This window comes from Leuciscus leuciscus, assembly GCF_965113295.1.
Source record: "Leuciscus leuciscus genome assembly, chromosome: 11".
Classification (NCBI taxonomy): Eukaryota; Metazoa; Chordata; class Actinopteri; order Cypriniformes; family Leuciscidae; genus Leuciscus; species Leuciscus leuciscus.
In genome coordinates, this window is record NC_138735.1 from 7,409,267 (window position 1) to 7,432,932 (window position 23,666).

The 23,666-nt window shown below is 37.9% G+C and overlaps 2 long non-coding RNA genes across 3 annotated transcripts in view; one reads left to right on the forward strand and one right to left on the reverse strand.

Annotated features, from left to right (window-relative positions):
* LOC309509611 overlaps window positions 1-23,666 on the reverse strand; it is a 65,870-nt gene that overhangs the window by 39,916 nt on the left and 2,288 nt on the right. Inside the window, exons 2-3 of one of the 2 annotated variants that reach the window (XR_014209932.1) lie at window positions 20,820-22,302; window positions 19,446-19,687 (exon numbers count right to left, since the gene is read on the reverse strand). This is a non-coding gene — a long non-coding RNA (uncharacterized lncRNA). Of the gene's footprint in view, window positions 1-19,445; window positions 19,688-20,819; window positions 22,303-23,666 lie in introns of those variants that run through there. The other variant, XR_014209931.1, reaches the window with a different exon arrangement.
* Window positions 4,607-23,666, forward strand: part of LOC309509628 — a 59,741-nt gene continuing 40,681 nt past the window's right edge. The window contains exon 1 of the long non-coding RNA XR_014209950.1: window positions 4,607-7,773. This is a non-coding gene — a long non-coding RNA (uncharacterized lncRNA). The remainder of the gene's footprint in view (window positions 7,774-23,666) is intronic.

Here is a 23,666-nt window from a genome sequence, read left to right on the forward strand (position 1 = left end):
TTATATATATATATATATATATATATATATATATATATATATATATATATATATATATATATATATATATCATTTGTCACATAAAGTAACTTGGTAATAAATGATTCAACAATTAAATATTAAATAGAAATAAATAAATAGAAAAACATAATAAGCTGCCTAAAATAACTTGATTCTAAATGAAATAATTAATAAAATATTAATGATTATTTTAGCTCATTTTGAAGTTCACAGTTTCAAATTCCATTGTGTTTCCAGGTGAAAACCTATGCAACTACTTGTAATTCCGGGACCCAAGCATGTGCACCCAAACTGCATCGAAAACAGTCTGAAGCCCGAATGCATCCGCGCATACACTCTGTGGCATAATGTGAAATATAAGCTGATGTGGGAAAAGTGTTACGTGACAGAGAGAGCTGTTTAGAATTGCTAATAGAACATCAGGCCATTTCAAAGGCTTGTCTGCATTCTCTTGCATCCCGTTCCATCGCAGAATGAGCGCCCAATCAGATAGCAGAGCCCTGCTTGATTCTGCGGAGGAAACATTAGCGCCGAGGAACGATATGGATTTCTCTGAGTACCGGCGCCAGATAGGAGGCTGCTTTAATCTTCAACCTGGATTCAGATTTCTGTTACAGATGCCTCTCTCACGCTCACGCTCTCTGTCTCCCTATAGCTTTAGAGCTGAAGAGATCTGCAGGCTTGTGATTGGCTGAAAGTGCAGAGGTCAACAGTGGTCTCTCTCCAGAGGAACAAACACCTGTGTGTACCGCGCAGACGTCTTTCGCATTCTGAAACTAAAACCTCAAGCATTTGTGAGTACACATAGTTGCTCTACATCTACATGTAAAATGATAGCCAACAGTTTATCACATTAACCTATAACCTTACAAAAAAAAAAAAAAAAACCTGAACCTGTTGCTACTTTCTGAACTACAGGAATCACACATTTTGCTGATTTAATATCAGGAGATTGTGTGACATTATTATTTTACCAATGATAATATAACAATGATAATGGTGTTTTTAGCTGGAGAACGGAGAACATCACCACATGCCCCTAAACAAAATGTAAAGGTATAAAGTAGATCACCTCCATTAAATGCAACTGAATTGTTTACTCATATCCTAACAATAACAATATTTATTTATTTATTTACTTACTTACATACTTACTTTAAATTCATACATTTTATTATATTTTTAAATAATTCCTGACTGCTACATCCAATCCCGTTTGTAATGGCATAAAGACTCTGGTTTATTTTTTACTTACGAACTGTAAAACTGTGAGTAAGACTCGTAAAATAAAGACCTATAAGGCGTATCAGATGATTACACAATCATTTAGTGGAGGTTAGTTGGCTAGTCATTGGTGAATGTGGTTAACTTTGCCTAAGAAATTAGCATTTTGCAAGCTGCAACTGTATTAACATGCTAATGAGCTATGCCTCATTAGCTGTCATTTTTGTCAGATCATGAACATTTAAAAATGGCTATATTATATGCAGATGTTCTCATGGCTTTTAAAATGTTTATCCACTGCATGTGAATATATGATGGTAGCTCAGCGCTATCCTTCATTGCACGGACGCCCTGATCAGTCTCTGTTGTTCTAGGGTTGAAAAGACTCACTCGCTGAGACAAGGCCCAGTGAGGGTCATTGTGTTTGTGTGGATGGTGAGGAGCATGGTGGTCCTGGCCCACAGACAATGGGTCCCATCCTATTAGCGTTGTGTAAGGAGGCCTGCTGGGAGAGGACATGCTGAATTAGCCCCACCGTGTTCACCTCATCTGTCACTGCTGCCAGGCCATACGGCATGTAGGACACAGTTGTAAAGTGACAATAGATATTACTAAAGTCTTTTGTTGACCACCAGAGATTGACAGGGGTGGCGGTGCGCTCCGTAGCCAAGCGGCCCGGCCGGATGTTTGTTCAATGACGAATGAAAAAGTTTCAGATTGTAACTAACTGTTTCTAAAACGTCTATACATCTGGTGCGCACGCATCATTAATCATCATAAAATTGTCTTTTTCATTCTGAATGCTAATAGTCAGTTAGCACGGTTTTTAAAAACGTCTTGCTAACATACAGTCAGACCAAAAATTATTCAGACACTAGATATCATTTTTGTTTTTTGTTTTTTACTAGTGGGTGCAGGACACTATTATAGTTCATGCATGTAAGTGAGGATAGCAAAATAAAGTAAACTATGCCATATTATACCCAAAAATTCTTCATACAGTGACTACCAGTAATATTTATAAAAAAAATTGGGACCAAAAATTATTCAGACACTTTGACCTGACCATGTTTTGCTAAAGTGATTTTTCTTTAATTGCTAATGCGACCTTTTTACACCACAGACTGAACAAAATGAAGCATTGCTTGGTAATTGGTTGACCTAAATTGGTGTTATCTAAATGTGTACTTAAGTTAACAGCTGACAGATATTCAACCTAATTCATTTGTGAAACAGTCTAACAGAAGGATTGCCAAAACCAGTGAAATAACTGATTTGATATTGAGTACTTGTCATATTGTATTACCATTTTCTATATAGCGAATAAACTGTGATAATGTGAGAAATGTCTGAATAAATTTTGGTTTCACTGTACAACTGCGTTATGAGGTGTATTAAGCTTATGATGGAATAGTCTGGAATTGGTCTTGTGGTGGGAGAGAGCAACGACGAGGCGACTGATATATACACATTCCAGGCAAAAACCACAAAATGGTGCCGATTTAGTGTTTTTTAAAAACCTAAATCCACCGCAGTGATTTCACAGCTTGTTTGTGGTTCATACAATGCTAATCATGATCCGTTGAGTGCAAACTGGGGAGCCAAAAGTATTGAGTCATTCACAGTCCAATAAATGTGTCTCCAGAGGTGGCAGTGTCAGAAAGGTGTCTTTTGAAGACTGTGTGATAATCATCCAATTATATATAATTGGTTATGTCTTCACCCTCTAAATTAGGTTCCTTAATAAGACACCACGACTCAATTTTCCGGGCAACTATAAAAAATAATGAAAACAATGTATTAGCTAGTCTATATCGGTGTAGCACACCGCCTGAAAGTCATGTAGATACAATCCCAATTAAGACAAAACATCAGGCATCTGAGTAAACACACACACACACACACACACACCAGGGGGAGGTGAAGCTAAAAGTTCAGGGATCCAATGTTTGCTTTCCTGAGATTGAATATTTAACAAAGCGTGCGGTTAAACAGTAACATAATGCTCCCGCATTGACAGGCTTATTAATTTTTAACCTGTCGCGCTGAGATTCCACTGTGTTGTCTGAAATTGGTTTTGCATAAAGAATTAGAACATGACATGAAAGCTGGGAATTTAAAAATGTATCAAAAGTCCAAATGGACGTGTTGCTCATTTACGGTGTCGTCTCTCCCTTCATCTCACACTTTCGGTAACAATGACATTTGCGACTACACTGTGTACTGGCTTGTTGTCTCTTTTGATGTCTTTTGTCGTTGTCCATGTCTCCTGGGCCAACACTGGGCACAAAGATCACCCATCAACCAAGACTGATATGTTTCTATCTATGCTTTACCATGTCACACTCTCTCTCTCTCTCTCTCTCTCTCTCTCTCTCTCTCTCTCTCTCTCTCTTTTCACATTTACACACATTCCTTTATTCACCAAGCACACTGTTATCAGACTGATTATACAAAGTTTATCCGGACATTTTTCCATACTATATCTTTGCATTTTCTATTACCAGACAGAGAGAGAACGGATAAATGAATCCATTCTCCAAACCACTTGTCCTATGAAGGGTCCTGGGGATACAGGGAAACACTCTGGATTTCCCGCCACCCATTTACCTATCCTGCATGTCTTTGGATCAGGTGGGACATGAACCAGGGACCTTCTTGCTGGGAGACGACAGTGTTACCCACTAAGACACTGCACCACCCTTGTAATAGTAATTTGAAACTGAATTACAGGATTAAGGGATGTTCACACTGACAGCTATTTGCAAAGCAACTGGAAGTGTCATTTTTAAATGTCATGAGCGACAACGAACATTGATGATGCAACCAACTTGAGCAGAGTTCAACTTGCAAATGAGCTGACGCGGTGATTACCAACAAATGGAAAAACTGGAGCTCATGTGATCCGCCCCCTGATACAGTTGGATATTGCAGTCGAGTAGGAATACCTACTAGCAAACAACATTACAAGGACTTGGCAATGGCTTTAGGCTGAACTGTGAGTTGTGAGAGTACAGTAAGCAAACATTTATGAGGTGTGCTAAGCTCAGCATTTTCAGTGGAGTGTGCAGATAACTTGTTTGGGAAGCAGTCCATGTCCAAAGCTGAAACATGGTCCTCCTGGAGTTCATGTTTTTGGATTACTGTAGAAACTGAGATGAGGGGGATTGTGCGATGATGTGTTCATATTGTATCTTGCCAACTAGGAGCTCAGCTGTATGCCCAACTTAGGGGAAAATCTGGGCCTTCGGAGACGTCCAATAGTTTTCTTAGGCGCGCCAAAAGAACACCACAGACACAGTGTAATCACCATGGGAAAATCTTGTGATACTCAAAAATATGATACACCGGTGTTTTGCCTTGCCTATGTGCTGAGGGGGCCAGGGACCCTGGTGTCACTGCGTTGGAGGCAGAGGACCCTAGGGACTTGGGTGTTCAGTTAAAACTGCACTCTCTGAGAGGACCCTATTTTATGCTTGAATTGTATGCAATTAGAGACCCAGGTGTTCTGATCATGGTGCATGCGTTGAGGGGCCAGGGGGCCCTAACATTCAACTTGAGGTGCACTGAGCTGTCAGGGGTCCCAAGTAGCCAGCTCGCATTGTGTGCAACAAGAAACCCAGTGCCCAAGCGGTCAGCTTGTCCTTTTTGCACCAAGGTGCCTGGGGGCCCTAATTATCATCTTGGGCCACATATGCTGACGTTTCCAGGGGTCCTAGTGGTCAACTTGTGCGTGCCAAAGGGGCCCTAGTAGGCAACTTGCGCTGTACGAGCCATGGGATCTGGGGGCCCTAGTGATTAACTTGTGTCATATGCGCTGAAGGGCCCGAGGGCCCTGGTTGTCAGCTGTATGGGCCAAGGGGCCTATAGGCCCCAGCAGTCAGCTTGTGATATATGTGCTGAAAGGCAAGTGGACTCATGTAGTCAACTTGCAATGTATGGCCGAGTGGTTAGTTTGCACTGCATGTGCTCAGGGGCCCAGTGCTCAGACACACTATATGCACCAAGTTGCCCTTGGGCGGTCATCTAGCTTTGGATACACCAAAGGCCTCGGTGGTCAGCTTCCTTTGGCACTCTCGGACCGCCTAAAGGCCCCTAGCTATCTAAAACCCTGCGGCACTAGCACCACTGCCCAGGTTCATACTCCAGCCCTTGCAATGGCACACACACACAATAAGACCCAATATCACAGTGTGCATTTATGTATTGAAGTGTGCACATTTCTGTCATCATGAGATAGTGTTTGAACATTCTTGACACAATTTGAGAGACAGTCAAGCTGAGACATGAGAGGACAAATCTTGCTGTCCATCCCATCATCACCAGAGAACACATGATCGGAGACGGCCGCCATAGGCCTAGATACCAGCGCATACAGAAAAGAAAAAAAAAACACCCTACAGAATTCAGGGAGCCAACACAAACATAAAGCACAGGAACCAATAAGGCAATATAAGACACTTCCCTTGGTTTTATGAAAGGAACTCTTGTGAGTTTTTCCTTCTGTGGAGCCAGGTGGCCAGGCAGCCTCAAGAATTAAACCAACATTGTTTTCTTACTGGGCTAAAATCTTCAAGGTTTTAACAGACTGTCAGACCCTCAACCCAAACTAAATTATATCAGGGACACAAGAGGGAAGGCTTCTAAAGAAGTCATTTATTTCCACTAGAGCAAATGAGCTAGTGTACTTAGAGGGCCACATAATCATTAGCACCTGCAGACAACAATAGAAGAGGTTACGGGGAGGGTCAAAATAATGAGGCCGAACAGTATCCCCTAATTCTCTCCTTTCAGAAACAAAACACACATCTGCATCCTTGAGGTGCATTCTTAGCTACTGGAATACACACTGCATTGTGAGTTGTATTTGGGGAAAATGTACCTCTAAATACTCAGTTTTGTTCTAAATGACCCTTTAACATCCATAAACCTTTCCTTTGTCAATGTGTCTGGCACTGTTGCAAACAAAGAATGCTCCACCTTCCATACTAGACTTTTACATTTTTTGGAGACAACATGAGCTGTCCTTGCCCATGCGAAAAACACTGAAATAATACTAGGGTGTTGAGGACGGTTGTCAGTAGGGATGTGCCCGCAGACGAATACCTTATTCGGAAAGGCACGGATAATGGCTTTGAAACGAATAACAAATTTTACCGAATAAAAGGAATACCGAATATTCGGCAGACCCATTCACTCCTCGAGTTTGCTGGATAATAGTTGAGCAAGGGGATAGCATAGCATGTATTATTGTCTACATAAACCACTAAAATCACTATGCAATAATGTGAAGTGAATAAGTGTAAACTTTATTAATGAAACGAGCAGAGCGCAATCGCAAATCTAATATTAATATGAATTAGTTGCCGTCTCTGGGTCTCTCAGAAATCAAAGCTTTGACAAGAGTGATATGAACTAATATAATACATCATACACATTTTCTGCTACTTGATGTGTTTATTTAAACGTATTATATTATTGTATGATATGATATGTATTTCTGTCTTACTCTCTCCCTGAGACGGCAAGCATGTATTCTTTTTAATATGTTCAAATTTTAATGTGTATGCATAGTAAAAGTTGTTTTTAGCTATTTTCTTTCAACTTCCATATTCAGCTGTTATAGAGTCCTCTTATTTGAGGTTGTGGATGATTGTCCAGACATAACACATGTTCCTCGGTATGTAAATAAATAATATTCCGGATTCATCAATACAGGTACAGATACAAAGAGTTTTGAGATTATTACAGATACAGATATTGGCCTCGCTGCACACCCCTAGTTGTTAGGGCATTGTTCTGGGGTTGCTAAGGTGTTCTGACTGGTTTTAGCATGTTGCTATGTGGTTGCTTTCCTGCTCATGTCAAAGAGCCCACTCACAAGTCTCTATAATAATCTGGTCCAGGCGCGTAGCCAGTAATAGGCCAGGGCGGCACTGGCCCGCCCACATTACTCGCTGGCCCGCCCAGGCAAGCTTGATCAAAATACATTTTTAGTTTATTTGTATTATTCAAATGTATTTAAGAAAATATATTAATATAAACCTGATTTATTGTTGACTGGTATGTGTGTTTAATTTGTTTTCCGAATAAAATGGAATTGTTGAAGCAAGTTGTAGAAAGCCTATGGTTGCTAGGCGACAGGAAGACTCTCTGAGCGGCGGGGTCTGGCGGCCTTTAGCCAATGTATTAACATCGCCACAATAATGGCTAAACAAGTTTCTTTAATGTTTTATAAAAAATTTAAAAAAAGAGTTGAGGAAGAAGACACCGAGTCTGCCGAGTCTACCCAGCCCAGTTCTTCAGACTCATTAACCCACAAGAAGGCTAGTCAGGCCAGGCGCTGGTGGCGGCCGCCGCTCTCTCCCTGGCGGTAGTGCCAGTGCTCTCTCCCGGTCAGCCTGACGCGGGTTTACCCGCCGATCTAACTGCAATTGATGAACCACCTTCACAACCCAATCTGAAGGTATTTCCCCGCACTGTCAAGAATAGAAAATTAGAAAAATGAAGGAGCTTCTCATCAAAGTGGTATGGACAGTTTTCTTGGTTTTATTTTTTGTAGTTGCTATTTTTTTGGGCACAAAAGCTTAATTTCCACCAGTCTGATTGCATTGTATATGGTTGATTTAACAGAAATTAAGGGAGTGTGTTGTTATTTATTTCAAACCGTGCTCTGCTGAGAGTTTTCATTATTTGAATTTCGTTTACTTTTAGCCTAACGTTACTTTATTTTCGGGTGAACTGTCTTTGCACTGCTGACTAACCTGAATAAAATAGACAGGTTATTGTCTAGTGGTTTGTCCAGCCTTTATTGAGCTCTGTTGGTTGAACTTGATGATTAGACAGTGTTTTGTTATTATCTTTGCCGAATATTGCGAAATAAAGGTGTAACTGTTTTTTGCAGTTTGTATATTCTTTTTTCTACTCTCTAAGGTTTAATTATTATTTAAGTAATTTTTTTTTCGAAGAAAAACTATAGGCCCACTCACTTTTTCAATGGCCCGCCCAAAATACAATTTCTGCCTACGCCACTGATCTGGTCCCTAGATATGGCTCAGATCCCTGCTCCAGTAATGTTGTATTGCTCACCTCTTTGACCCTCATTATCTGTGGTAGCCTATTATTAATTTATATAGCAGACACATTTAAATTATACACCAATTTTAATACTTTCGGCCTGTTTACATCATATGTTCAGTGCAGACATTTGGTGCATTAAATTTGAATGAAAGTTAATGTGACTGTTCAGGAAAACACAAACATTCACATGGAATTAATGTGATGAATTAATAGTTGCGAAAAGCTTTTTGTGTACAGCAGCTGGAGTATTTGAGCATTTCTATAAACGCCACCTACTGTCAGAGAGTGAATTTGCATTTTCATTCAGGCCTTCTGCTGTTTTTTTTGTTTGTTTTTTCATGCATTTAAAGGTACATTATGTAACTTGTTTTTGTTCTAAATTTACAACATTTATATAATCAAGAACATAATGATTCCATCTTCCAAACCATGTTTTTGTCTTATCCTGAATGACTATAATACGCCTATAATAAGTGTTTATATTCTGACTATTTTAGATTGAGCGGGACAACAACCAAGTTCCTGCGTAAATCATCATATACAATATATAAAATTATATAACAGAGAAGGAGCTGCGGCAACAATGGTCTTCTGCAAAATGCATGCAGTTTTGTTTATTAACAGCTAAAGCGCAAAGTATGAGCATCAATAAACTTGTTAGTGTACCTGTCAGTGGTGCTTGCTTGGTCAAATTTGAACATGAAATTTGAATGTGAAAGTAGTCTGAAATGTAGTCTTTTAATGGTCTTAACCATTTTAATCACCAATCACTGACCAGGAAATTGGAGAATTGCACAAATACTGTAGATTTTCTTTAAATGTATAAGCCATGTGAGTTAACTTGCAGACAGCTTTTTACAGGAGAAGAAGAATCAGTGTTGTACCACTCAATGTTAATGGCTTCAAACAGTTCATGAGTAGCTGACAAATGTCTCTCAGTTAGTTTGAGTTTAATGTAAGACCAAATATTCACTATAGGGTTCAAATCTGCCAAAACATGAGTCTGATAGACTTGTTCTCAAGCCACTTCTTGGTTGTCTTTGCAGTTTGGGCAGGAGCATTGTCTTGTTGGAAAATGACATCTGATCATTCCTCTTTAGATAACAACTTTTTATTTGTGGGAAGCAAATCAATCTGCAATATTCTCCTGTACTCCAAAGCATTAAATGACTTTTCACAGTGAAGTAGCCCAGCAACTAAAATGCTCCCCACAAAGTCGCTACACCTTGGTAGAGATGCATTTATTAATATATTTCTCACCAGATTTCCAAAGACACCGCTCTGAAGCATCACTATGCAACTCATGTTTCATTGTGATTCATCACTCACACACAACTCTACTGAACCACTCTGAATCAAACTCCCCATATTCTGCCAAAAGCTTCATTCACATCTTTGATGTTTTTCTGAGACAGCAATGGCTTTATAAGTAGTGCATTTGCTTAAATTTTGCCAATTTCCTGACCAATAATTTGTGGTTAAAATGATTAAAAGCTTAAGGACAGATTTACTAAACAGGGCAAATTAGCGTGAGAGCGCAATTCCAAAAAAGCACAGATGGGAGTGGAAATTTCTGAAATTTTACTCACAAATGAAAGAACACAGACACAGTCAGATCATTTCCATATTGACCAATGCAATCTACCAAGAGCAGCGCAAATTAGCGTCTGGTTTAAAACATGTTTTTTTTGGGGCGGTATACAATGGCGCAAATACCAGTAAATTGACTAGCGCAAACCTTAGTAAATCACTTTATTGGTTAATTTAAATAATGTCCTCCCATAAATTTTGCGTCTGAAAGGGAAACTCCTTCAAATGCATGTGCAATAAGGTTAGCCATAAAAAATAACCCTGTTCACGCCTTTTCAGCGCTAATTCTCACCGTGTGTCTTTAGTAAATCCTGACAGTCGTTTTTTAACGCCGAAAGAGGGTTTGCGCTGACGCAAGCTGTTAGTGAATCTGACCCATAGTGTTTAGACATTTTGGGCTTGTCCCATTGTTTTTTTGCTCATGAGTTTACCAAATGGCCTGTTATGGGGTGTGGCGGAAAGGGTCCGGATGTGTGAGACCTCCACAAAAGGGCACTGATATGTCTGTTCAATGAGGCATGGAGCAGAGGCGCTGGGAAACAGCTTCATGGTCACTCTCTGAAACTGGAGACCACCAGGAGATCCTTCAGAGAGACGAGACATGATACTACTTTCTTTCAATCCTGATACAGGCCAGCCAACAATGCAAAGGACGCTGGCTGCTCCTCTCACCTGTGTTTCTTTCTGCCAGGTCTGGGAACAAAATGGTGGCAGATGTTGTTCTGAATTGAAGGTGGGAGGTTAAAAATTACTGAAACTAATCCCTCAAATCAATGACTAGTTTCAATAGCATATCTGTCAGACACCTTTCCTCCCCTTCAAGCATGTTTAAAGGAATAGTTTAAACGTGTTTTTTAGACCGACTTGCCTTCATGTCTCTCCAAACAAGTTTGAAACAACATGAGGGTGAGTAAATAATGACTAGCATTAATGTCAGGGTGAACTATTACTTGAAAGTATCTCTCGCCTGCATCTCTACCTATTCATACACACAAGTGGGTGACGGAAGTTTTCACTATACCTTCCCAGTGTCTACAACCTACTTTCTGTGACAGGATGATGCCTGCAACACGGAATGTAGGTTACTAAAAATTATCTCTTATTACTCCCCATTAAATTGAAAGCCTGTCTGCAAACAGACGAAATTAAGTCAGACGGGAAGCTGCTGTTCCTAAAGTTTGCTGTAAACAAAATGAGATTACCAGGCAACTTCCGAATTTGATTTACTTAGGCTTAATATAAACAGGTTGTCAAACCACAGGTCTGTAAAACTGAGGGAAAACTGCATAAGTAAGAGAGGAATTAATCCGCGGGTTAGAATTCAGTGGAATTCAGCTTCAAGAGGAATTTGTCAGGGGAACTGACAACTGCGAAGGAAGTGTAACCTTTTTTAGTGTTGTGTGAGATGTATTTATTAATAAAGTGCATAGTGTTGTGCTACGCTTTGACTGATTGTGGATTACAAAAAAAAAAGAAAAAAGAAAAGGAAAAATTCCCCAGCTAAAAAATTACGAGGGCAAATCATTTAAACATGAGACGTTAAATAAATAAATATGAGCGTGTAGTCATAATTGTCTTGAAAGAGAATCTTGCAGCTCATTACGCACATATATTTTGACATGTTTGCATAATCCAAAAGCTAATCCGAACGCTGCGCCGTCTCCTCCGTAACGACAAAGATAACAAGCGGAAGACAGCATTACTTGTGAGAATAAATGCTGATAAAGTTTTAGCAGCTGCATTATTTGATAAATAGAATTTTCCGAGTCTGTGGTTTAAGGCACTTTTCATCATACAGTTTTTTTATTTTTTTTATATAGCTAAACTATTATATCTGAGCAACAATGAGTGAAAGACTCATCCTTTCACTGAAACTGCAGGAGGAAACTTTACAGTGGCTCTTGAAAAGAAAGACACGCTAATTACATGTCAATAATCCAATGCTTAATTTTAATGGCCGGGAGAGGTTGGTTTACTGCAGAGTGACTATCTGCGGTGGGAGATAAAGGGAATAGAGTACAGGGAGAGAGAGGAAAGGGAAGATAAGGTAGAGTGTTCTGGTGATGTCTCATCCTTCTCCCTCGCTCGGCTCTTCCGAGGTGGTAAAAGGTCTCATAAACTCCTGACTCGACAGATATGACTGCAATAGACCTGGATCTGTGAACAGAAATTTGTGAGCCTGGTTTCCCCATGTTTTTTTTCTCCAGTTCTGTCACCGATGGCGTTTGGGTTTCTTGCCACTATCGCCTCTGACTTGCTTAGTTGGGAACACTTAATATTCTGCAGTATAATGCATTGACGCTATTGGATGAGAAATGAACTGAAATGAGTGTTAAAAATGAAAAGAAACCAATTTAAAAAAATATATTAAAAAAGTATCATATATATAAAATAACATTCAGATATATAAAATATTTTAAAAAACATACTATATATTGTATGTTATTTGATTTTTTCAATAATTTATATTTGAATGTTATTTTAAAATAACTATAAGAAATGGATAATAAAACAAAACAAAGCAAAATAAAAAAAATATATAAAATGAGAGAGAGAGAGAGAAATGTGTGTGTGTGTGTGTGTGTGAGACAGAGAGAGAAAGTGTGTGTGTGTGTGTGTGTGTGTGTGTGTGTGTGTGTGTGTGTGTGTGTGTGTGTGTGTGTGTGTGTGTGTAACAGAGAGAGAGAGCAAAAAATAAAATAAAATAATAAAAAATAATAAAAATGAACTAAATGAAAAACCTAAAATCATAAGCTAATCACCAAGCTAAATAAAAAATAAAGAGATTTTATTTATGTTTAACCTTTTTAGTTTAGCTGCAGATACGTGGATATTTGAGGCACACCGATTATTACAATAAAGTTTCCTTTTTAATTTCTCTCCTGACATGTCAGTTTAGGAAAGAGTTTCTATAGTTTTTGTCGAAGCATTATTTCTGAAATGCGTGAAAAAGCAGGAAGTTTGCTTAAGTAGGGAGCTGAAAAGCTCTGGAGAGGGTTTGGATTCTCCCCTGCCTGAGTTGTCCTAAATGAAGGCACGTCTGCATGCATTCCTTATGTCCCTGACAATGGGCCGACATCCTCTGTGCCTAATGGCTGCTGAGCTCTTGCCTTTGTCCCTTGATTAACTGCTCTATTCAGGGCTCAGCCTGCTAATTGCATAGCCTGTATAGCTCCCCTGCATTACTGTAAGAATTAATGAGACGCAATTACTGCACCCAGTAAATCTCGGGCCAGTCAATCCCAAAGAGCCCCTCTAAACCCAGCCTGAGCGCAGTAGAGACTGTAGAGATGCATGAAAAAAACAAAAAAAAAACAGAGGTTGTTTCGTAAAATACATGTATTTATTTCAAGCTAGCTCATAATTAGGCCCTAGAGTGAGTGATGGACTTAGAGCGATTGAATTCTATAGTAAAAGAAACAGAGAAAAGAAGAAATTATATTTATGATGAAACAGGAAATGAGAACTAGGCCAAACAACACCATGATACTATAGGGCTTTCTGGAAACAACACCATGATACTATAGGGCTTTCTGGAAACAACACCATGATACTATAGGGCTTTCTGGAAACAACACCATGCACTTAACAGTTAAATTTTGGACTCACTGACTTGTTTTGAACCTTTGATTTAAAGGCTTCGGCTTAATTGTCTGAAATTAGTTTTGAAGCCAAAATAGTGAAGGAGAAAGAGCCAACAAGTGATCAGCATACATGAGAACCCCTTTAATACGGTTTAAAAAGCATCCATGCACCTCACATATATAAAACCTTTCATTTGTTGAGATATTTGATATGTTAAATTGATAAAAAATCACAGTAAAGATGATTTCCTCAAAAATATTAAGCAGCACAACTGTTTTCAACAGTAAGAACATTTCTTGAGCAGCAAATTGGCATATTAGACAGATTTCTGAAGAATGATTTCTAGAATGATGTGACACTGTAATGATGCTGAAAATTCAGCTTTGATCTGACTTTTCCCTCTGATTTTAGGGATAACTTATAATTAAAAAAAATTGCGTCTAAATTTGTGCAAACGTAAAAGCGTTTATCATTATACTGACTGAGCGTTACATGACCAATAGCACACATTCCACTCAAAAGTTACAAGATAAGACAATCGCTGTATTCAAATTCGCCTACTTATACTATGTCCTAAAAGTACTGTTTTTGTGAAGAAAAAGTACATACTTTTGAGTGTGTATCAGAAGAGTAGGTAAGCTTTGGGACATACTACTTTGTCATAATTGCGTCTTTAACGGACCGCTCTGTCACCGTTTAAACTACCCTGTCAATCATCTTGTCACATTTCAAATCCTCCACATTCAATTGAATTGAATTTCCTGCCATATCGAAATAACATTATGTGAATTACATTGAATAAATATTATTTCTTCAGGTTGGTTCTTCAAGTCAAACCCCTCTCTACTTAACCGTTGGTCTCGCACATCCGCCATGTTTGTAGTTTTTTAACACTTTTTATTTGTGTTTGTAGTTCTAATCAAATCCTCATCCACCACACAATGGGTTGTGGACAATATCATCTGTTAGTGTGTGCTCGGATCTGCACTTCGGATTCTAACTGTTCCTTTTAACACACTACGATTTGGGACACACTAATTCTAATTTTGAATACTATTTAGGACAGATAGTATGCGGATTGGGACGCAGCGTATGCATTTTACATGCCGTGCCTATCTGGAAGTATAAACTCATTGCGAAGAACTAAAAGAACTATATGCCTCATCCTCAATATCCCAGATCTGATTCACTGTGAACACGGAGAGAGCTTCACTCTCAGCTCACTTACTCATTATAAACACCTTGTTTGTCCATAAAAACACTTCCTTAACCACAGTCGACTTGATAACGTCACTCATAAGAACTAAAAAATATTATCACTCCAAAACAGCGGCGTGAACTTTCTCATTCTGACCCTCATTAACTCTCCAAGCGTGGCTAGCAGCACGCGACCGTTCCCGCTTCAGTGAGGTTTGATGAGGGATACCTTCCTGCAGGCGTTGCGGGTGTTACTGGTGTTACTGGTGTTACTGGAGCCACAGTATTTCACCTGTTCACCTGTATAGCAGTCGAAAACTCATTCCTCAATGTAAGTTTGAGAAAGCTTCCTCGGGAACCATATGACTCACAGGCACAAACTCAATAGCTAATCTGTTTCTTTTGTGTAACTGGATATGTAGAAAGTAATCCGGGGTTTCTTTGACGACACTCTGAGAACAAACTACTACACGCAAACCCCAGATCATCTATGCGTTTGAAAAATGCTCACCGCGGTTTGTGTCGCTCTGTGCTAACTCTGTAAACATCAAGTTAGGGTGCAGAATGATGCTTTTGAGGCAAAGGTGTGTGTAAAACAGAGAGAGAGAGCAAAACTGTGTGTGTGTGTGTGTGTGTGTGTGTGTGTGTGTGTGTGTGTGTGTGTGTGTGTGTGTGTGTGTGTGTGTGTGTGTGTGTGTTCGTTTTGCAATCCTACTTGGTGAAAGGGTGAATTGTGTTGTGAATGAGAAGTGAATTAAACGTTAGCTTCTTGACACAAAAGAGGATTATTGCTGCTGCTTATGGCATATTTTCCATACTGTTTGCAATTTCTGGAATGTCTACTCGGATTTGGAGTGTTTACGCACCTGTCAATCACCTCCGTCACCCTTTTTCCACAGCTGAAAAAAGAAAGAAACCCTCTGCTCCATTCATCTTTGTCTTGAATACTAACAATGCAAACTCTTGTACATTAGCCTCTTCGCCCTTCTTATCAGAGCGGGAGAGTGTCTCGCTCTGTACCTGAATGCTCTTTGTTTCTCCGTGACCCCTCTAGTGCAGGTCACCGCCTGCAGCCATTCCACACTGGATTTGGCCGTCATCAGGTTTCAGGCTCTCACACATAGAGCGGGTCAGGGGCCCCGAGTGGATCCGCCGTGTTCCACGTCAATCAACTTTCTATCGCTACGCTGATGGCTCGCGGGCCTGCGCTTTTGAACCTCACTTATAGCAAGTGTACATTGCTTTGTGATCGGAGCACTTTTCATTTTGGGATCACACTTTTTGTGGAAGTGTGGAGCAAATCTCATTAAAACCAAAGTGAAATGGATACTGAACGCTGTGCAGGATATACTGTGCATACTATTCCTTAAAATAGTTCATGATTGTAATTTTAACAGTAAAAGACAATGCAATTAAAATTTTTGTTTAATTAATCCCAGGTTTGTTTTGTACGATTGTTCGCAGATATAACGTATGCAAGACGTGACAATTGCAATATAAATATCATTATTACAGCTAAATAAGGTAAAAGACACTCCTAATGTATAACTCATTTTGTTTATTATATGAATAAGTACCTTTATTTTCATATTAAACATCACAACAGGCATTTATTACTTAATTTAGTGCTTTCAAACATGACAATGTATATTATTTAAATTAACAATAATTTATATTTATATAAAATATGCATTGATGTATATACACGTCTGTAATACATGAAAGTATGGTAATTTATATATACTTATTTACATAATAACAGTAGAGGCCAAAAGTGATGTCCGGGGGGATATTTCTTTTTAATAGCCCTACAAGTTTGATTAAACAATCAAAATATGAGAAATATGAGATATATATATATATATATATATATATATATATATATATTTTTTTTTTTTTTTTTTTTTTATGAAACTTGTTTTCCAAACTTGGTTAAGGTATTTATCTGACAAAATTATTTGGCAAAAAAGGCAAACTACAGCTGGAGGTTTTATTTTACCATGCAAAAAAATTTATCCATAGAAAAACAAAAAGCTAACAAAAACATTGACTGCAGCATAATAAGTTATTAATATTTCGACCCTGTCAATTTGAACACAACATCTGAAATGAACTAGTAACAGATAGTGGCAGAAGTAAAACTGGGAAGGGTAAGTTGATTCTTAATGAGTAATGATTTTCCGATTCCAAATCCGTAAACTTTTGGTTTAGTAAATAAGCAAAAAATTACTGATTCAATGAGTGAGCCAAAACAGATTTAAAGTGCATCTATTAGCTTTTTTGAATATTACCTTTCACGCAGTGTGTAATAACGTTGTTTGTGAAGGTAAAAGGTCTGCAAAGTTTTAAAGTGCACAACAAATAAAGTTATTGTCTCATGTAGTGGACATGTCGAGAAGATGCTGCGAATCCACTCTGCATGCACTTTAAAAGTATGAGGACTCGCAATGGAATTGATACGGAAAAACCGGCGCCATCATTCGTATCACTGTGTATCAAGTAGGGTGACCAGACACCAGACGTCCTGAAATCCAAGCTGTTGTCCCGAATCCGGCATTAATTGTCCCGAAAATTATACTAAAGCATTATCTTGAGTAGTTACTGTCTGATAAAACATTAAAACCTGTCCGTGGAGGCTGAGTCGTCCTGCAGCCAGCCCCAGCCGGCTGCTCATTGGCTACACTACAGCATCTTTTTTTGTTTCTTTTTTTAAGTTTTACAAAGATACCGTAGGCACGAATTTAGATATGCATTGATAAGCTAATTTTCATTTATTCGTTTCGTTGACATGGCTGGTGTACTGGAACCCCAACACGCCACTAAAAATACATCGGCCTAATGTCTGATGTCGGGTTACACAAAGCAAACCATCTTCACAATTATTTAGTTTTCTTATATTTAATGACCGACAATTTAGTTGTAATAATTTTGGCATAAGGCTTATTTTTTTCACAATGACATTTGAGTTCATGATTTTAATGTTGTTGTTTTTTGTGGCAGACTAAAGATTAATGACAGACTGTTGATCTTTGAATAAAAATATGTTTGGTTCAGGTTTGAAATTCATTATCTTTTATTATAGGCTACGTAGTCTAATATCACAGTAGGCCTATATATACAGTAAAGAATATAAGTATAAAAAAATGTCACAAACGTCAAAAAAGTACATTTAGATGTTACCACATCAAGCTATTGTTTAGGTTACCTGACACGAATCATATTTAGAGGGGAAAAAAGACCCTCATCCATTTAGATTGGTCACTTTTTTGTGGTACTCAAATTTAGTATGGGCTTCGCACCAAACCGACTGCACACTGCCACTTTTCCAGTGGTTAACTGATGTAGTTGTAAAATTGAATTCATTATTACCAATTAGCATTATTGATTTGAGGTTGAGACATTTTACCCTTCTCTTTCATTACTTATTGTAAAAATACTTTCCTGTTCCATGGTCAGGATTGAGGTTTATGTCTGCCATATACTGCCCTGTGTTGATCATGGCAAAGCTAAATGCTCTTTATATGTATGTATATATGATTTAATCATAGGTGCAGAACTAAATGAAAAGAGAGGGTTGTGTAACTAGTGTAATTTGTATTTGTTCTGGACATATATATGGAGATCTGATTAGATTGAGAAGACAAATGTGTCTTTTATGGGTGTTTTAGTGATACCAACAGTCTAAAACCGGGTTTGGACAGAGGACAAAAACACTGAATCTTGGCTGAAAAGTGTATTGTGGTATATGTAAAGCTCTGTTATTATATTGTGTATTAGGCCTATCTTTCATGAGACAAAGTAGCCAGTTTGAGGGTTTAATTTGAATTGTTTTCCTCACCGCAACCACAGCCACTGTTAATGCTAACAGGACACATCATTGCTTCAATCAGACAATCTTGCCCTTAGTTCAAGTCAATAAATACACAAAGATATGACGTGTGACCACATTGTATCTCTAAAAGATAAGATCTATTGTCTTAAACAAGTCATTTAGTACTCTCTCTGCTCTCATTTGACGAAATCACACCATATTAAAACACTCAAAGGAAGCCACTGTCATTTGATAACCTAATTTAGCCAACGCCACACAAAACATAAACACCTCCTGTCGTTATGCAAATTGAAATGGCCTAATTATCATCTGCCAAATCACAATAGGGTGAAATTGAAGCAGCCTGCTTTAATCTAGTATGTTCTTATCTGTGTGTGTGTGTGTGTGTGTGTGTGTGTGTGTGTGTGTGTGTGTGTGTGTGTTTTGTACTTTCTCATGAAGGCAGTGTAGAGTTGTGGTGTGCTTCATTAATCTTGCATTATCACGCTGATACTGAAATGTAGCATTTATTAAAGAGTAAAAAAAAGAGCTTTCCCTGAGCTGTATTGGTTTCCCTGTGGTGGTTCATCAGGTCACATTCAGGGACATAACTACCATGGATATTGAGGGGGGAAGCAACCCCCAATATTTACATTATATTTACAATATTTATATTTATATTACACTTCTCCACCATTAAAAGTAGTCCAAATGACAAGCATTTATGGTAAACTAAAATATACTTTAATATAATTTATATTGAAACTTGTATGTAATATGTTTAAAATATACAGAGTGTATATTATTACACATTAGTAATGATGAAGTAACAATTTATTACATTTAAAATATTTAAAATGTAATATTGAAAAACACATAATAGTTAAAATTATAATCAAGTAGGCTACTTGTACTGTACATGTACTGTTGTAAAATAGTCAACACAATAGAATAATAATTAATTATTAATACATAATGTTTTAAATGATAACGTATTACTACTTTTCAAAAGTATACCTAACCGTGTTAGGCTGATCGATTTCTTTTAAAAATGCACTTTGGTCCCCAATCTTAAATATTTGGATGCATCCATTGTCAAATTGCATCATACTCGTGCAGAAAAAGACAGCAAAATTTCAACTCTGCAAATGTCCTGCTTAATCACCATTGCAGAGTTCACTTTAGTTATTGTAGTAGGGCTGCTCGATTATGGAAAAAATCATAATCACGATTATTTTGGTCAATATTGAAATCACGATTATGTAACACGATTATTTCACATGACTGGGAACGTGTTGCATTTATTAAAAAGACACGGTAACACTTTACAATAATGTTAATTAGTTAACATTAGTTAATGTATTAACTAACATGAACTAACAATGAGAAAAACATTTGTTACAGTATTTATTAATCTTTTTTAATGCTAGTTAATAAAAATACAGCTGTTCATTGTTTGTTCATGTTAGTTTACAGTGCATTAACTAATGTTAACAAATACAACCTTTCATTTTAATAACGTATTAGTAAATGGTGAAATTAATATTAACTAAGATGCTGTAGAATTATTGTTCATTATTAGTTAATCTTAACAAAGGTAAGTTAGTTATAATGCTAATTAATGAACCTTATTGTAAAGTGTCACCAAACACACCTTTCAACAATTCTTAAAAAATCGAAATTTGAACATTGATTGTACTTTTTGAACTATTAAAATAAATAATGTAACAGATAATAGGCTCCTTCAATGAGTATTTTAATAATTCCCGCAGATCTAGCACTTATAATGCGGGAAATTCCCTCACAAACATTGATTCACTTTAGCATGTAGATTGTATGAGTATCTTAAATGAATCCACAAAGATTATAAAATCAAATCAATAATTTAAAAACTTTCTCCAAGACGCAATTGTGTTCAGCGCGTGAGTGTTCAGCGGTGCTGCGTCTCTCTCTCTCTCTCTCTCTGTCTCTCAAAATGCGCTGGACAAGGCAAGCGTCGAAACTACACTCTCGCGTTTATGAGTCGGGACATGATGGAATTGTCACTTGTACAATCGGGCCAGCATTACATCGTAACTAAAGTTTATCATTTTCACTTCTTTTTAAGTCTTATCAGTTTAAACATTCAAGCTGAGAGAGTTTACGGCATAGGGAAGCGCGGATGTGCGCGTGTCATTCAGAACACAAGACAAAATAAGAGCGTTCTTTCAAAACAGAAAATGGCAAAATAATCGTTTTTACTCGATTATACTATTTTGGTGATTGTTGGGAGCAAAAATCGAAATTGAAATCGAAATTCAATTAATTGCACAGCCCTATATTGTAGGTGCACTGTTTCTTGAGAAATGGTTTGTGTTCAAAGACAAAAGAAGCTCTGCTTTACCTTCTACCATTACATCTTAGCCAACACTCTAAAAACAGTTCTTTATTGGCATCTATTGTTCCATGAAGAACCTTTAACATCCAATGGAAACTGAAGCTTCTTTAGTGGAAAGTGGTTCTTTAGATTATTAAAGAATAAGCAAAGTGGTAATTTGATCTAAATTGTTCTTTGTGGAACTCAAAGAGGATCTACAGTATGGCTTCACTGCAAAAAAAATCCCCTTTGAGAACCTTTACTTGATGACCAGATCATCGAGATCAAGACTCGATCTATGTGGGTTGAATTAGGACACATTTCTCTCTACAGGGAATGAATTTGTAAATGTAAAGCAATCTGTTTTGTTGGAAACTGGTTTTGAACCAATCATCCAAAGCTTGGCAGTGCATGACTGTCACGCTTACTGAACCTGAAGGTCAGTGATCTTTATTGGTCTTACTGTTCAAAGGTCGAGAAATACACCTGAAGTTGTAAACTTTCTCTGCTCTGGCAACTTTTATTCCTCCATTTCTTCCTCCTTTCACACCTTTACTCAGTAACCCTCGCTCACCCAGCGATAACGTGAGTAAATCTATAACGTTTCTTTTCTTATCTCATAAGTACCCGTACTGTAAGACGCAACTACTGGCAATTAGCTAAAAAGATGAGAGCGAGACATTCATATCAACAATAGTTGAACAGGTCTTTGTGCTAGTCATTATCCAGGCCATGTATTATTCAAAAGATGCCAGATCCATCAACAAGCTTCCACTTGAGACGATGTGGGCGTTGAAAACGAAACAGGAATCCAGAGGTGGCTTCATCTCCCGAGTGAAACGGTACACGATCGTGGGCGATTACGGGTCTCCTAGGGATGGGCCTATCTTGACCCCCCTGCCTCGGCATCACGGGAACGTTACTTTGCTTCCATCACCCCGCAGTCGCGCGGCACCTCAACCCTCGGCAGATATCCCCATGCACACTTCAAACACAGCCTGCATATTCGCATCAATTCCCTCTTATCCAGCCTGTCAAGTGCACTCAACGTTAAGGGTAAATTAATAAATAAGCCCTCCTGTTTACCCACTCACTCTTTTAGCGTGTAAATAAACATGTCTTAATCTTCTTGCTAATGAGCATTAGAAGGGGCCCGGGGTGGATTTGCTGGAGGTTCTTGCCCACGGAGCAGGAAAGGTTTGACAGAATGAAGCAAGAAAACAAATACGCCCGCATAAGCTAGACTCCACGAGGTCGTCTTATTATACGTCTGCTTCCAGCCTTCCGGACGTTTCTTGTGCTGCTGCCGATACCTCAACTTCTAGTGATGTTTTTTTCACTTACCTTCTCACTCTTCTCCCTTCCTTTCCTTCTTTGTGTCTCTCCATGTGCGTCTTTCCTCAGATCAGCCTGGCCTTTCGTCAACTGTTCAACTGTCCTGAAATGAAGACAGACAAAAAGAGTAAGTTGAGAGAAGGATTGGGTCAGGATGTTTGATTAGTCATCCACCAATCGTCTAGGTTAACAGATAATGTTCACTAATAACACATTTCCATTCAGATCCATTTCCATTCTGCAGTTAAACACATAGGCTGCATCTAAAATCAAATGCTTCCTTATAAAGTAGGTGAGAAAAAAAAAAGTATGTAAAAAGAGCATATGTCCGAATTCAAAGTCGCCTATATTAAACAGTAGGGGAAAAGTATGAGATTCTGAAGGACACTTTACTATCCCATGAGGCCATGAGAGAGGAGTTGGCAGTGAAGCGACACAACTGATGCTGGTAGGTTACGTGACAATGACAACATTATGGATGTAGTACAGGATTTCATTCAGAATTTACATTTGTTAGCAGGTGTAAAGTGGTGAGTTATTCAAAAGAAGTACATTCTCAGAGAGTGTGTGATTTCGGATGCAGCCATACTCTGCAAGTGTTCCCAATGGATAAAATCAAGTCCCACCATCCAAACTCATTAAATATCCTGTTTAACTCAGAAATGCATTACATTCTGAAAGATAAATAGGCTGTGAATTCCAGATACATATTAAGTCCTTAACGTGAGTACTTGTATGGAGAGTAGAAGAAAAACTTTGGTTAATGGAAAGTCACTTGGAAAGTTAAAGACTAAATAAATGTAGTGCTTTACCATGACTCTTATCAGCTCTATAAGAACACATACATGTTCTGTGAATAGAAAATATATTTAGTTAAAAAAGGTATTTTCCCTTCTTTAAATGCACAATAATCAAACACATCTCAAAGGTAATGATAAGAGTCATATAATATTTATGATTTGGGTTTCACATTATTGAATACATATTTCTCCTAATGGCTGGTGACTGGAGTCAACCTTTGAACCGAAAGTGCCGTAACCTCATATAGCATAGTCCAGATAAACAGATACTGAGTGAACCGAGAGTCGGGCTTGTAAAGCAGCAGCTGAAAAAAAAAAAAAAAAAAAATTATACATATATATTACAGAGAGTAAATTAATATACTTCATATACATTAAAACAACTTAAAAAAAGACATTCAATTTGTATCTTTAAAAGAAGGATTACTGGGTCATGGTTAATTTATGTTATGTTATGTTATGTTATGTTATGTTATGTTATGTTATGTTATGTTATGTTATGTTATGCTATGTTATATGTTATATGTTATATTTTATATTTTATGTTATGTTTTATGTTGTGTTGTGTAATATGTTGTACGATAATCAGGCAATATCAAAGTCTTCATCCTTCATTAAGTCCTCTTTTCATTTTACCTGCAGGGTTAATCAAGGCTACGTAAGATAT